Source organism: Hevea brasiliensis, chromosome 1 (genome assembly GCF_030052815.1).
Source record: "Hevea brasiliensis isolate MT/VB/25A 57/8 chromosome 1, ASM3005281v1, whole genome shotgun sequence".
Taxonomy (NCBI): Eukaryota; Viridiplantae; Streptophyta; class Magnoliopsida; order Malpighiales; family Euphorbiaceae; genus Hevea; species Hevea brasiliensis.
The window spans coordinates 5,812,745-5,828,972 of NC_079493.1; positions in this window are offsets into that span (position 1 = coordinate 5,812,745).

Sequence of the window (16,228 nt, forward strand, 5' to 3'; positions counted from 1 at the left end):
TATGGGTATGGATTTAACTTAAATTAAATAATTGTTGATTGGCCCAATATTCTTCATTCCCTATCTTGATTATTAAACTCATTGATATCATTTTTCTTCTCTCTCTTTAATTCTTTCTAAGACTCATTGATATCATTTTTCTTCTCTCTCTTTAATTCTTTCTAAGTCTCTCGAGATGTGGAAACTCCAAGATTAGGGTTTCTACTGATGCCTCCCTTTTCTTCCCCTTTCCTCTTTGGTACGTATCTATTGTTTATTCAGCTAATTTATATTTTCATGTCTTGTGGAATATATATATTCATGTCTTTATATCTTTTGGTTTCCTCCTTTTTATTAAAGCACTTGGGTACCTTGATTTTTCTTTGGAACAACAATATTTTAATGTATCGGTTGATGTTATTTTGTACGGGGACTCAAGTGATGACGAGTCACTTAAAAAAGAGGAGGGAGAGCTTTTAAGTAATTTTTGAGTTTTGATTTCTTTTTTTTTTTTTATTTTTTTATTATTTAGATTTATGTTAAAAATATGAAATTTATAAATTCTTTTAAGAATACAAAGGGAAAAGACAGAATTTATCGATGGAAGATTTTGGACTTGAAAATTTTGTTGAAGTCGAGAGCAATAGGAAATTAACCTTTGAGGTGATTATTATCCTGCTAAAGGGAAAGAAACAAAACAAAATATTCATTAATTAAAGAAGTGGTGGATAATATGGAAACTTTTGAGATAAAAAAAGATTTGAATGCTTTATTAAGGGAGAAGCAAATGGATGTTGTGTATAGGTAAAATCTTTTAACTTAAATTTACACATTCACTTCTGCTTGTGTGATGCCCGTGTTTATGGTGCTACACATGCATTTTTAAAAATTAAAATAAATTATTAAAAAAATGCAAGTTAACTTATTGAATTAAATTTATTTAAAATTTATTATTTTATTTAAAAAAATAAGATTGATTTTTTTATATTATATTATTATTAAGGGTCACATGTGGTAAATAATATTTTTATATAAATAAATTTATAAAAAAATAATATAAATAATTTTTAAATATTATATTTAATCATAAAATGTTTTAATTTTTTAAAAATCAAATCTTAAAGAAAATAATAATTTAAATCATAGATGTTAAGGTAGTATTGCAAATAACAATGATAATTAAAAGAAAATTAAAAAATCAAATAATAATTAATATTTATAAAATAATATAAATAATTTTTAAATATTATATTTTATTACAAAATGTCTTAATTTTTAAAAATTAAATTTTAAAGAAATAATAATTTAAATCATAAATGTTAAGATAATATTATAAATAATAATGATAATTAAAAGAGAAATAAAAAGCTAAATAATAATTAGTATAAAGGATAGTATTTATGATATGTGATAGGTAATAAATTTATTTAAAAAAAGTATCATTCTCTTGGAAATATCTCTTTGCATTATATATATTATATATTATTTTTATATAACCTGCACTTTTTATCTCTCAAAATTTTTAATAAGAATTCTATAATAAAAATAATAGTAAATATAACAATATAATAAAAATATTTATTAAATATATAAAATAATTTAAAGTTGATTAAATTATATAATAGTTTGTTATGAAATCACAAATTAATAATTAATTTTCTTTAAACTAATGACCATCAATGATATTTTATTATTATTATTATTGAGGGTAACATATGGCAAATAAAATTTTTACATAAATAAATTTATAAAAAATAATATAAATAATTTTTAAATATTACATTTAATAATAAAATGTCTTAATTTTTAAAATTAAATTTTAAAGAAAAAAATATTATAAATCATAAATATTAAGATAGTATTATAAATAGTAATAATAATTAAAAGAGAAATAAAAAATTAAATAATAATTAGTATTTATAAAATAATATAAGTAATTTTTAAATATTATATTTAATTACAAAATGTCTTAATTTTTAAAATTAGATTTAAAAAAAATAATTTAAATCATAAATATTAATATGGTATTGTAAATAACAATGATAATTAAAAGAGAAATAAAAAATTAAATAATAATTAGTATAAAGGATAATATTTATGATGGATTATGAGATCACAAATTAATTATCAATTTTTTTTAAACTAATGGCCATCAATAACTTATTATTATTATTATTATTATTATTATTATCAGTAACATGGGACAAATAATAATTTTGTATAAATGAATTTATAAAAAAATAATATAAATAATATTTAAATATTACATTTAATAGTAAAAGGTCTTAATTTTTTAAAAATTAAAATTTAAAGAAAATGATAATTTAAATAATAAATGTTAAGGTATTATTGTAAATAATAATAGTAATCAAAAGAGAATTAAAAAAATTAAATAATAATTTGTATTTATAAAATAATATAAATAAATTTTAAATATTGTATATAATTGCAAAAAGGTTTTAATTTTTAAAAATTAAATTTCAAAGGAAATAATAATTTAAATAATAAATGTTAAGATAGTATTGTAAATAATAATGACAATTAAAAGAAAATTTTAAAAATTAAATAATAATTAATATAAATGAGAGTATTTATAGAATATAAAACAAGACAAACTTTTTAAAGAAATAGTCATGTGTCATCTTATTGGAAATACTTCTTTACTTTACTCTCTCTCTCTATATATATATATATATATATATATATATATGTTTATCTTTTATACAAATCAAGAGTATTTAAATTCAATTTTTATAATAGTAAAATATTTTTTTATTTATTTGGCTATTTCAATTAAATAGTCACAAGTTAGCTATAATGATAATAATAATAAGTATTAATTAATCTTAGAAAAGTTAAATAAAAAAATATTAAATTATTAAAATAAAAATCAATACATACTAATTATAAATAAATCAAATCTCTATATTTTATTTTTGTAACTTTTTATATAAACTATATTTTTTGTGTCTCAAATTTTTTAACGAATATTTCATAATAAAAATAATAGAAAATATAACAATATAATAAAAATATTTATTAAAGATATCAAATAATTTAAGGTTGATTAAATTATATGATAGTTGATTATGATATCATAAATTAATGGTCAATTTTTTTTAAATTAATGGCCATCGCTGACTTTTATTATTATTATTATTATTATTATTATTATTATTGTTGTTGTTAAATTATTTTTTATTTTAAACTATTATTATTATTATTAGTTACATGTGATAAATAATATTTTTACGTGAATGAATTTATAAAAAAATAATATAAATAATTTTTAAATTTCACATTTTTTCACAAAATATTTTAATTTTTGAAAATCAAATTTTAAAAAATAATAATAATTTAAATCATAAATGTTATGGTAGAATTGTAAATAATATTAATAATTAAAAGAGAAATAAAAATAATAATAATTATTATTATTATAAAATAGTATAAAAAAGAGTTATTAATAGAAAGTGACACGTGATAAATTTCTCAAAAAAAGTGTCACGTGGCATTTTCTTGAGAATACCACCATACTTTATATATGTACAAGCATAATGCCCGTATAAGCATAATGCCTATGCTATGCATGGGTAATTTATAATTTAATTTTTAATTACATCTTCAACAAAATAAATTATTATTATTAAATTAATTTTAAATTAAAAAATTTATTGTATTTAATTTAATTTGAATAAATTTTTATCTGTTATAATAATAAATTTTTAATTAATTTATAATGTAATTAATTAAAATACCTATTTAATTCTTTTTACACATATATTAATAGTCGTTTCTATAATTATTTCATTTAAAATGCAATAAAAATACTTTATTTAAAAAATAATTTAAATTTCATGAAATTTTTATATTTTATCTAATAATTTATGCAAATCGATATTTATTTTTTATAAATTATAGAAAACACATTGAATTAATGAAAAAATAATATTATTTTAAAAATATATAAATATAATATTTTTCGTTATTAATATAATAAAAAATTAAATTACTAATAATAAATAGAATTATTTAATTTTAATAATAATGAAAATATATAACATTATTATTGATTAAAAATAGTTTTCTATTATATTATTTTTTAAAAATACTATACTTAAGTGTAGTTTTTCTTATTGATCTGATATATTTTTTATAAGATAATTATTTGACAAAGATGGTTATCACTTTACATAAATTTATAATATAAAATAAATACGTTTCATAAAAATTAAAATTTTAAAATACCATCATTTTTTATTATTATAATAAATATTAAAAATATAAACTATTTTTCAAAAGACAGATTTCAAAATTTTAATACTGTAACTTTAATTATTTTTAATCATATTTATTTATAGCTAAATTTTTTATGCAATCATATTTATAATTTATCTTTAAAATTCTACTTATATGTAAAAATATAATTGAGAGATAATTTATACATAAAAATATAGATACTTAACAAAAATTTAAAAATAAGTCTATTGAAAAATAATGATAATAAAATATAGATAATTAAAATATTAGTTATTATTGTATTCGATATATAATTATAATAAAATAAAATATTCAAAAGTTTAAGAAATATTAAATAAAAATTTTATAAAAAATTAATAATTAAATAAATATTAATTGAATATATATAAATAAATAAATTCTGAGAATAATAAATAATAGCTTTTGAAAAAAATAATAAAAAATAGTGTAAATAAAAAAAATATAACAGAACATTTAGGTGAAACGAAAATATTTAATGAGAAAATAGTACTTAATATATATGTAATATCTCATATGACGTATTACATATTGACAAACAAATGAAAACTATTTAAATAAAAATTAATTTACAATTAAATATTATTTAATTGAAAAAGATAACAAAAGCATTAAAATTTAATTTTTATAACTGTAAAATGTTTCCTATTTATTTAACTATTTTAAATAAATCATCATAATTTGATCATAATGATAATAATAATAAGTATTAATTAATCTTAGAGAAGTGAAATAAAAAGAATATTAAATTATTAACATAAAAAATAGTACATATTAATTATAAATAAGCCAAATTTTTATATTTTATTTTTATAACTTTTTCTATATATTATACTTTTTATCTCTCAATTTTTTAACAAATATTTCATAATAAAAATAATAGAAAATATAATAATGTAATAAAAATATTTATTCAAAATATAAAATAATTTAAGGTCGATTAAATTATATGATAGTTGATTATAAAATCACAAATTAATGATCAATTTTCTTTAAACTAATGGCCATCAATAACATATTATTATTATTATTATTATTATTATAGAGAGTAACATATGGCAAATAATTTTTTACATAAATAAATTTATAAAAAAATAAAATAAATAATTTTTAAATATTGTATTTAATCATATCATATTTTTAAAAATTAAATTTTAAAGAAAATAATAATTTAAATCATAAATGTTAAGGTAGTATTGTAAATAATAATAATTAAAATATAAATTAAAAATTAAATAATAATTAGTATTTATAAAATAATATAAATAATTTTTAATTATTACATTTAATTATAAAATATCTTAATTTTAAAAATTAAATAAAAATAATAATAATTTAAATCATAAATATTAAGTAGTATAATAAATTACAATGATAATTAAAAGATAAATAAAAAATAAATAATAATTAATTTAAAAGAGAATATTTATGATTAATTATGTGATCACAAATTAATAATCAATTTTATTTTTAAATTAATGGTCATCAATAAGCTTTTATTATTATTATTATTTTTTTAATTTTAAACTATTATTATTTTTAAAATTATTATTATTATTATTATTGAGGTAACAGATGGTAAATAATATTTTTATATAAGTAAATTTATAAAAAAATATAATGTGAATAATTTTTAAATATTACATTTAACAATAAAAAGTATTAATTTTTAAAAGTTAAATTTTGAAGAAAATAATAATTTAAATTATAAATGTTAAGATAGTATTATAAATAATGATGATAATTCAAAAATAAAAAATTAAATAATATTTAGTATTAAAATAATATAAATAATTTTTAAATATTGTATTTAATTACAAAGAGTCTTAATTTTTAAAAAATTAAATTTTAAAGAAAATAATAATTTAAATATTAAATGTTAAAGTAGTATTGTAAATAATAACAATAATTAAAAGAGAAATAAAAAACTTGAATAATAATAAGTTTAAATGAGAGTATTTTTAAAATGTGAGATGCGGTGAACTTTTCAAGGAAAGTGCCACGTGTCAATTTTTTAGGAATACCTATCTGCTTTATATATATAATAATAATTTAAATCATGAATATTAAGGTATTAATGTAAATAATAATAATAATTAAAAGAGAAATAAAAAATAAATAATAATTAGAATTTCTAAACTAAAAAATAATTTTTAAATATTACATTTAATTATAAAATATTTTAATTTTTAAAAATTAAATTTAAAAAAAATAATAAGTTAAATCATAAATATTAATATAGTATTGTAATTACAATGATAATTAAAACAATAATAATAATAATAATAATAATAATAATAATAATAATAATAATTAATACAGAGGAGAATATTTATGATTAATTATAAGATCACAAAGTAATGGTTAATTTTTTTAAATTAATGACCATTAAAAGCCTATTATTATTATTATTATTATTATTATTATTATTATTATTATTATTAAGGGTAATATGTGACAAATAATATTTTTATATAAATAAATTTATAAAAAAATAGTATAAATAATTTTTAAATATTACATTTAATCATAAAAAATATTAATTTTAAAAAATTAAATTAAAAAAAAATAATAATTTAAATCATAAATATTAATGTAGCATTGTAAATACTAATAATAATTAAAAGAGAAATAAAATAATTAAATAATAATTAATATTTATAAATAATATGAATAATTTTTAAATATTGTATTTAATTACAAACGGTCTTAATTTTAATGAAAATAATATTAATATTTATAATTTTTATTTTTTAATTTAATTTGAATAAAATTTTACTTATTATAATAATAAAATTTTAATTAATTTATGATATAATAAATTAAAACACCTATTTAAATCTTTTTATACATATATCGATAGATGTTTCCATTATTATTTTGTTTAAAATGTAATAAAAGTATTTTATTTAAAAAAATTTAATTTCATAAAATATTTATATTTTATCTTATAATTTATATAAATCAATATTTATTTTTTTTTGTAAATTATAGAAAATATATTAAATTAATAAGAAAATAATATTATTTTAAAAATATAAAAATATAATATTTTTTATTATTAATATTATAAAAAATATTAAATTACTAATAATAAATTAAATTATTTGATTTTAATAATAATGAAAATGTATAACATATTCATTAGTTTAAAATAACATTTTATTTTTTTTTAAAGAATACTATGTTTGAGTGTAATTTTTTTTATTAATTTGATATATTTTTTATAAAATAATTATTTGACAAAAGTGTTATCAGTTTACGTAAATTTATAATATAAAATAAATATATTTTATAAATATCAAAATTTTAAAATATCACAATTTTTTATTAATATAATAAATATTAAAAATATAAATTATTTTTTAAAAAACATATTCTATAATTTTAATACTATAATTTTAATTTTTTTAATCATCTTTATTCATAGTTAAATTTTATATGTAATCATATTTGTAATTTATCTTTGAAATTCTTAGTTAAGAAATAATTTATATATAGAAATATGGATATTTAATTAAAATTTAAAAATAATTATACTTAAAATTAATAATAATAAAATATAGATTATCAAACTATTAATTATAATTGCATTCAATATATAATTATAATAAAATAAAATATCCAAAAGTTTAAGAAATATTAAATAAGAAATTTATAAAAAATTAATAATTAAATAAATATTAATTAAATATATTTAAACAAATAAATTTTGAGAATGATAATTTATAACATTTGAAAAAAATAATAAAAATAGTATAAATTAAAAAATTATTTGAGAGTATTTAGGTGAAATGAAAATACTTGATGAGAGAATAGTCCTTAATATGTATCAAATGTCTTATATGATATACTATATATAGAAAAACAAATGAAAACTATTTAAATCAAAAATTGATTTACAATTCAAAATTATTTAATTGAAAAATAGTAATAAAAGTATTTAAATTCAATTTTATAGTGGTAAAATATTTCATATTTATTTAGCAATTTCAATTAAATGGTCATAAGTTGACCATAATGATAATAATAATAATGAGCGTTAATTAATCTTAATAAAGCAAAATAAAAAGAATATTAAATTATTAACATAAAAAATAATACATAATAATTATAAATAAATCAAATTTCTAAAATTTATTTTTATAATTTTTATGTAAACTATACTTTTTATCTCTCAAAATTTTTAATAAGGATTTCATAATAAAAATAGTAGAAAATATAATATGATAAAATTATTTATTAAAAATCTGAAAAATTTATAGTTGATTAAATTTTATAATAGCTGATTATTAGCTTATAAATTAATAATTAATTTTCTTTAAACTAATAGTCATCAATGACTTATTATTATTATTATTATTATCTTTTAAATTATTTTTTAAACTATTATTATTAAAATTATTATGGAGGGTAACATATGATAAATAATATTTTTATATAAATAAATTTAAAAAAAATATAATAAATAATTTTTAAATATTACATTTAATTACAAAATATCTTTATTTTTTAAAATTTAATTTTTAATTAAAATAATAATTTAAATTATAAATGTTAAAGTAGTATTGTTTATAAGGAGTATTATAAATGTTTATAAATGTTAAAGTAGTATTGTTTATAAATGTTAAAGTTGTATTATTTATTTAAAAAAATTAAATAAAGAGATCTCCTTTATATTAATTATTATTTAATTTTTTTTATTTCTCTTTTAATTATCATTATTATTGATAATATTATCTTAAAATTTATTATATATATATATATATATATATGAAAGGAGGAGAAAATATTGGTTTTAATCAAATTGCCCTTCTTTATTTGTAATATTTATAATTAAATTTTTTGTTATTTAATTTAATTTTAGAACTTATATGAATTTAAAATTCTTATAACTTAAAATTTAATTATATATATAATTTTAGAGTTTATATAAATTTAAAATTCTTAATTCTACTTATATTTAAATTATACTTAGTTAAATTTTTATTATAATATAATTTAAAATAAAATTTTATAAAACTACTTTCATGATTTATATTATTTACAAAAATAGAAACTATTTTATTTATATGAATAACTTTTTTAATAAAATTTTATCTCTATCTTAATTATAATTATTTATAAGAAATTATTTTAATACAATAATATTTAAATTTATGTAAAAAAAATAGGAAAAAATTTTGTCAGCTAAACATATAAATTTTTTTATTAATTTTTTTGAAAATTTCTTTTAATTTAATTTCTTATTAAAAATATTTCATATGAAATAAATTTGTATTTTTAATTATAAATATATTTATAAAATTCTTAATTATTATAGTAATACATAAGTGTGTGTCTATATATAAACAACCGAAAAATAATTAAAAAATTAATTATAATGTATAATATATAATAAAATTATTCGATTTAACAATTTTAAAATAATATATAATTATGCATATAATAAATTTATATATGAGAAAAATTTTAAATGGATAAATATATATTATTTAAAATATTGAGTATATTAATTTTTTTAAATGATATATTATTAAAAATTTTAAAACATTAATGTACACATATAAAAAATATAGTAATTTTTTAATTCTATAATCTTATCCTAACTTCGCAAATAGTAAGAACCATATTTTGAATATAGAATTGTTATTTTAACTTTATAAATTTATATTTAAATATAAATATAAATTAATATTTATATAAAAATAGTCAAATTTTTATATGAATATAAACATTGCATCATGTAATAGAATTTTTATTTTTTTCTATTTAATAATTTTTTTATTGAAATTTGATATTTAATTTTTAAAAATAATTATAAAAATTAATTTAAAATATGTTATAAGTTAACTTAACAAAGTATTTTACTTTGAACCGAATAATTGTTTATATATATATATATATATATATTTTTTTTTTTTTTTTCAATAATCAATCCAGTTAAAAATAGTAATATACTAATATCAATATTTTTTATTTTATTAACCTAGATTTTTAATTTTTTATATAAAAAGAAAATTTTATTTATTAATATTAAATATTTATCAACCTTATTTTAAAATTTTTTCTCCATATCATAAAAAAATGAAATTATATAAAATATTATATACAAATAAAAATTAATAATAGTAATATTTATTGATGTGGTGCTTACAATTAATTTTAGTAAATAAAATAAAAAATTAATACTTAAATAACTATAAATAAAAAAGATTAATATTATATAAAATTGCACTAAATGAAATGTATTTTACTATTTTATATATACAAATTCTTTAATAGGGTTAAAAAAAAGTTTACATTTTTCACGCTAATTATATATGTTTATAAAAATTATAAAATATTAAAAACTAATTAGTTTTGATAAACTTAATATTTTATTATTAAAAAAATTTAACATAAAAATATATAAGCTAATAAAATAATAAATAATTAAATTTATATATTTATAAAATACTAATTATAAAATTATATTATTATAATAAAATTTTCATAATAAATTTCCCTTTTATAAATTTTATTTTCTTTGATATACTTTTATTTTTATTAACTTAATTTAAAAATTAAAAGTACACATTAATATGCATGTCAAAAAAAAAAAAGAAAAATTATTATATTATCATAGTAAAAATCAATATATTATAATAATATTATATTACATAAAAAATAATAAAAATTTTTATATAAAAATATTAAAATTATGAATACATACAATGAGTGTAGATAACGTGCAATGCAATTTTTGTAAAAAAAAAATTAATTATTTTAAAAATCTAAAACATAACAATTTAAAATTATATTTAAATACACATATCTTTTCACATAAATATATGTAAAAATATAATTAAATTTTCTTGTAACCTTATTGTCGAAATCAACAACCTAATTAAGATTAACTAATAAACTAAAAATAAAACATATGTTCATGAACATGAAAATGTTAACAAATTAAAATTAATCTACATTTTAACTAAATAGACTTAAAAGAAATTAAAATCTCATATAATTACATGTTAAATGCACTTTTTTATGTAAAAATGATATTAATCATCCCAAATATTATAAGATGCATGAATATTAAATATGAAAAAATAGGAAAATCTCTATTTTAGCCTATATAAATATCATTGAATTTGCAGAAATATTTGTTTCATTTGACATTGACAATAATAATAAAATTCTAATAATCACATTTTACTTGCAACTATTATCATAAAAATGATACTTATGACGCACAAAAACTTAAAATTTAAAGACTTATAAATAGATTTTACCCATGAAAGAAAAGACACAAAAAAATATAGTAAAAAAGAAAAGAAAATCATATTATAAATCAAAGTTAATTAAGCTTGAATTTTATTGCACCATGAAAATAGAATGTGTAAATATAAAAGATATCGGTTACTAATATTTAAAAAAATTAGCTAAAATTTATAATACATAAAATATTTGTTATTGAATAAGATTAGAATTTTATATCTATTCTTAATTTTAATAATAAATTTATAATTATTTTAATTAAATAATTTTTAATAGTATTTTATAATTTAATATTATAAATTCATACATATTTATAATAATTAAAAAATAAATTAATATAAGTGAGATTCAATATTTAATGTTGTTTATTAACTTTATTATAATAAACTAAATAATTTTTAATAAAATAATAATACTTATACGAATAATAATATAGAATTATAATAGGATTTTTAGTATAATTGCAATCATTATAAAAAAAAATCAAAATTTTATTTTATATTAATTGTAATAATATTAAAAATTGAAAATTTTTTATAGATTTAACAATAAATAAATATTCGCCAAAAATTATAAGAGACGATCTTGAATTGAAATAGATTATATACTTAAAATATTAGTGATGGATCATGCGTCACTAAAAATTATTAGCATCGAATTTGTATAACATCTTGCTGTTAAAAGTATTAGCAAGGATAAATCATCGTTAGAATTTATTAGCGTTGGCTTTATATAAATCACCTTTTATTGCTTAAAATATTAGCAATAAAAATGTTGTTGCTAAATGTAATTAATGACAAATTTTCATTCCTGAATCTCCAAAAATAAAATTATCGTTTATTAAAATTATTCCTATTTGATAAATTAAAAGGGTAATAACTATATACAATTCATCTTAAATAAAACTATTATTATTATTATTTTGTTTTTGAATTTTATAATAATTTTATTTTATTAATATATATATATATATATATATATATATATATATACTTGCAAATTTAAGTAGAATTTTAGTAGAAAAATAACTCTTTTTTTTTTCTTTTTAATTCATGATTTTATATAATTTAATTAAGTGTTTTTAATTTTTTAATATCATAAATAATTTAAAGAGAATCCTACCCATTTTAAAATTAATTTTAGTTTTCATTAACTAATTAAATTTAGTTATTTATTATTATAATTTTTTAAAATTATATAGCCAATTAAATCAACTACTTCATTGTTATAATATATAAATTACATCAAGTTTTAAAGCTAGCTATTGATACACAATATATCATATATAGTATACTTTTTAATTATTTTTAATTATATAAATTTTAATTATTGTGGGATATATATAATTAAGGATTAAATATATTATATTATATTATATATATGTGCGTTAAAATATTTATAATTAAAAATTACAATATAATTTAATATATTTATAATTAAAACTTAGAAGAAAAGATAAAAGAATGAAATTTAATATTGATTTTTATATAGCCTATAATTACAATATATAATCTTAATTATAAATATATATAATGATATTAAAAGTATGTAATATATTTAGAAAATATAAAAAAATGCATATATAAAATCAGTTTTTATTTTAGTCAATAAAATTATTAAATAATTTTCGAATTGGGCTAATTTATATGTAAATAATGATTAAACATTAAGACGGTGCAATTTTTAATAGTAAAAAATTCAGTCATCATTTTAATTTTGTTAACAAATTTTACGATTTAACATTAACTAAGAAAAATTTATGGTTGTATAATAAATATTATATGAAATAGAATAATAAGTTAAAGTTATATTATAGATGCCATTATGAAGTGGAATCTAAATTCCAATTCTCTTTGAATTCTAATTATTATTGAAAATTAATTATATAAAATTGATTTTCAAATAATTTAATTATATCTAATAAATTTTATATTAATTAATTAAGTTAATAGCATTTTTAAAAGAAGAGGAATGTTTGAAATTTTTTTATTACTGAGAATTTTAATTTAATTACAATTTTTATAGCATTAGAATTCTAATACTTTAGGATTTTATTTTTTTGATTTATTTAAATAGTGATAGTATTTCGTGAATAGTAATTTTATAAGTATAATAAGGATATATTTATTCGTTTAAAAGTTCACCCATTATTCATACAATTATATATATTATATATTATTAAAAAATATAAATTTAAAAAATTAAATGATAATAATATAATAAAATATTTAATTAAATTAACTCATAAATATCAAAATGAAAAGTTGGTCACTCATATTTTTTTTAACAAATAAGCTCAATTTATAAATTTAAAAATTATTATTAATAAATAAATTAATTTATTTTTAGAATTTATAAATTAATTTAGCTAGCTTATATGGCAAATACTCTTTTAATATCTTAAATCAAATAAGCTCATGGATGGATTAACACTATTATGCAAAATAAATAATTTTAAAAAAATGGAACATTGCTAATATTAAAATTGAAGTTTTTAGAGTTTGAACTCTAAGTAATTTTGAAAAAAAAAAATCAAATATTATTTATTAGTTGATAAATTTTATTATGACTTAATATCTCAAGCAGATCTATTACCGGTCATTTTACTTACCTATAGCACAAACCCTTTATTATTTTATTTTAATAATATATATTTTTATATTTTATATTTTCATAATCATTTTATAAAATTTTATTAATGGTATATTTTAAATTAATTATAATTTTATGTCGAATGTTAATATATAAATTTTTAGTAGCAAGTATTTGACAGAAAATATAAATTTTAAATTTTTTAAATAATTTTATTAATAGATTATTTTCTATTATTTTTTAAATTAAGTAGCATATACTAATAAAAGTACAGAGAAGATAAAAGAAAAAAACACACGCACATCACATGGCAGTTTTTAAAATATTATCATTAAAATTTTTGGATTTTAAAAATAAAAAATATTTTAAAATAAATGTTTAAATTTTATAAATAATTTTCTAGTGAATAATTATGTAAATATATATTAATTTAATTTTATAAAAAAATAATTCATTCTTTTTCTAATTTAACCAAAAATTTAATTAAAAATATTATTTTTTAGAGATATATAATAAGATGGGCAGAATTTTATAATACATGAAATTACAAACTTAAAAATTTTTAAATTTTTAAAATATGTAATAAAAGAAAATTTAGATAATTTTTTTTTGGTATGAAATAAGATTTTAGTAGTTCAAATTTAAAAATATTTAAATACAATTTTTTAAGATTTTTATTAAATTATGTTACACTTTTGTGAAGTCATTTTTTAGGTTTAATTTTAATTAATATGTGTGTGTGCGCGCGAGCGCGCAAACGGTCAGTTCAGTTATGAATCGAACCGAACCGATAAAATCAAAAATCGAAAATAAAAAATTTTAAAAATCGAACCAATCGATTAATAAGAGAAAATCGAATCGAATCAAACCGATAAATATCGGTTCAGTTCGATTTTAAATCGATCAAACTGAAATTTATAAATTGAGCATTTGATTTTCAATTGGGTTCGGTTCGATTTTAAACTGATCAAACCTAAATCTTATGGTTCGGTTCGGTTTTCTTTGATTTCCTTAATATATATATTAATAATTTAGGTTCGGTTCAATTTTTTTTAATTTTTTATGAAAATAATCAAACTGAACTGATTAACTGAAATTATTAAAATTATAAATCTAACCGAACCAATTAAGTTTTAAAACCGAACTGATTAAACTGAATTGACTCAATATCATTCGATTTTTCGATTTAAACTGAAAACTACTCTCTCCTATGTTTGTGTGTGGTGGATTGATTAGTCTTTTAAGGGGTGTGTGTGTGTTTAGATTAGTCTTTTAAGGTTTGTTTAAATTTATAATTTAAGTCTTTATCTTAAAAAAATAGACGATATGATACCTATCATTTTAGTTTCTCATTAGTGATTTAGTTTTATTTTTTATTTTGAACATATTATCATTTTTTATTTAATTTAAAAATTAATATTATTAATATTTTTATTTTTTATTTATAATTTTAATATTTTAATTAACGTATTTTAACTTTGTTAAAATACTTTTAATTAATAACATAAAATATAAAATATTTATTTATATCTAAAAACTTAAAATTAATTATAAATTTTTCTATTAACAATAATAATTATTTTATTATTTTGTCTATATTTTTAAAATTATTTAATTATCTTAAAAATATAATTATTTTCTTATTTCAATAATAAAATAAATGATATAATATAAAAGATTAATAATTATATATTTATTTAAATAATATAATATATTAATTTAATAATTATATATTTAATTTAATAATAAAATAAATAATATAATATAATAAATTTATAATTTTATATTTATTTAAATAATAAAATAAATTATATGATATATATCCTTATTAGTCATTTCACATATCAACAACAACAATTAAATATAATTTTACCAAACACTTAACATAAATACTATCTAACAATAATATGTATTCAACAGTTAAACTAAACAGGCCCTAAATAAGTTTGTTTAAATTTATAATTTAATTTTTGTGATTTTAAAATCAAATAATTTAATTACTGAAATTTTAATAAATTCATGAATTAATTATATTAAAATTTCAATTAAATTAATATAAATTTTAATAAAAATATTAAAATGTCATTAATTTTATTTTTAATTTAAAAATAATTTA